This window comes from Vespa mandarinia, chromosome 5, assembly GCF_050613455.1.
Source record: "Vespa mandarinia isolate Hongniang chromosome 5, ASM5061345v1, whole genome shotgun sequence".
Classification (NCBI taxonomy): Eukaryota; Metazoa; Arthropoda; class Insecta; order Hymenoptera; family Vespidae; genus Vespa; species Vespa mandarinia.
In genome coordinates, this window is record NC_140814.1 from 9,409,156 (window position 1) to 9,411,494 (window position 2,339).

Genomic DNA, 2,339 nt, shown 5'->3' on the forward strand with positions numbered 1-2,339 from the left:
AAGGGTACCGATCTCGATCGAAAGAGGTAGAAAGAGGGCCCGAGGGTAGTCGAACATCAGCAGGCACACCTGCCTTATCGCGAACGTCTTTGACGTATTCTTAACGTTAAGTTAGAAAGAGAAAGAGAGCAGAGAATAGTTCTTCAATAGTAGTACGGCGCCAAACTCATCGAAGATCTTAACCTACAAATACAGCCTGAAGCCATAAACGGACACGCCTAGTTAAGCCGCCTGATGAATGCGCAAAAATGGCTGCCGATCGATGCAGATGCAGAGCAGAGTTACACGAAACGTTGATCAAGAGCAGTGGCAGATTCTTCAAAGCGATTTCCTATTGACTAACATACCTCGATATCAACCCTTTCTCTCTTTCTATCTCTCTCTGGTTTTTTTTTCTTTTCTTTTTTTTCTTTTTTTTCTTTTTCTTTTTTTCTAAACTAGGACCGTCATTGTCTTTTTTTCAGGGACGATTTTACAATCCCGATATCCTCGGGCTAAGCAAATTATTATTCGTCTTTCCTAGCGAGACTCAGTCGACCCTCGCCTCTCACCTATTGTAACCGCTCGTGACTTATCATGCTTAATTGCATGGTCTACCGTTGAATTATTGCCGGTTTACAATCGAACGGGAGAAAGAAAGAAAGAGAGAAAGAAAGAAGTGCCAATTAACGGTAGAAACTTTAGACGTTCTTTTGTTTCGAAGCATCTTATAAAAAAAAAAAAAATAAAAAAAATAAAAAAAATAAAGGAAATAAAAAAAATAAAAAGTAAAAAGAGAGAGAGAGGTGGAGAAAGATATATGTATATATATATATATATATATATATATATATATATACATACAAAGACTCTTTCGCTTTCTACAAATTCGTCGAGCGAGTTAAGTACACGAAACATATTTCAAGAACACGACGTACCGTATATTAGCCGAACGACGACGATCCATAATTGTTTCATTAAGATCTTGCATAGCAATGCCGATATGGTTTGGGATGCATAAATCAATGAAAAATTACAACGAATAGTATTTACATCGAGATACTTTCAATACGAGAACAAAGAGTGCACGGGGCACCTTTAAGAATTGTTCCTTCTGAACGATTGAAAAAGAAAAGAAAGGAAAAGAAGGAGGAGGAGGAGAAGGAGGAAAAAAAATGAAAAAAAGAATAAACAAAGTGAATGAGATGAGAAAGAGAGAGAAAATATCGGATTGTATATGTATCATGGGACGCCCTCAGCCAATACCGTTCTGTCTCTCGTTAAGCAACCCGACTAAGCATCATCGTTTCTTCTACAACGAAGCGGCTTACTTAAGCGTGGACTCGCGGCGCTGATTTTACTAACGAAGACAACGATTTATAATACGGTCGAAACGTTGGACGCCGTTAAACGGCACCTGCTATGCAATCCGGTGCATATCATTCGTATATTCAAACGTTGTTTATATATGTTAAACGTCATATCGTACAATGGAAAGAAAAAGATCGTACAAATGGAAAAAAAAATCTTTTCATAATGATAATGACAAAAAAAAAAAATGGAAAGAGAAGTTCCATACGAATGATATTTTTTATATTGAAAAAAGAAAACCAATCGGGATCAATGGAGAAAAACGAAAGTTTTATCGAACGTTTGTTAGGATCTATCGATCCTTAATCCTATCGATATGCCTGAGAGAGAGATACGTGGGGCGGCAGGGGGGGGGGAGGGGAGAGGAAATAATAGACGTGTAAAAAGAATAAGAAAAGAAGAAAGGGAGAAAGTAAAGAAGAATTTGTATCGAACGATTGTTACGATCGATCGATCGATCGATATATCTGAAAGTTAAAGAAGAGATAGACATGTAAAAAAAAAAAAAAAAAAAAAAAAGAAAAAAGAAGAAGAAAAGATAAAGAAAGAAGGAAAGAAAGAAGAGTAAAAGAAAAAGAAAATAAGGAAAAACGAATTAAATTATTGTACGATTCGTTTCATGAGGATTTAATCGAGAAAGAATTTAAAAGGTCGAAAAGAGGTCGAACGTTAAAAAGAATAATATAAATGAAAAATATAATTGTAAAAATATAATAAAGAGATAATGATATAATTGAAAAAATAAATAAATAATAAGTGAATAATATAATATACTAAGTAAATAAATATAAGTGAATAAATTAATCAATTAATTAATTATTTAATGAGTGTACGAGAAGTAAAGGAAAAAAAAAAAAGAAAAAAAAAAAAAGAAAAAAGAAAAGAAAAAAGAAAAGAAAAGAAAGGGAGAAAGAAAGAAGAGGATGATAGATCAAAAAAAAAAAAAAAGGTAAACGAGAAGGCGTAACTCGGATACTAGAGTCGCTCGA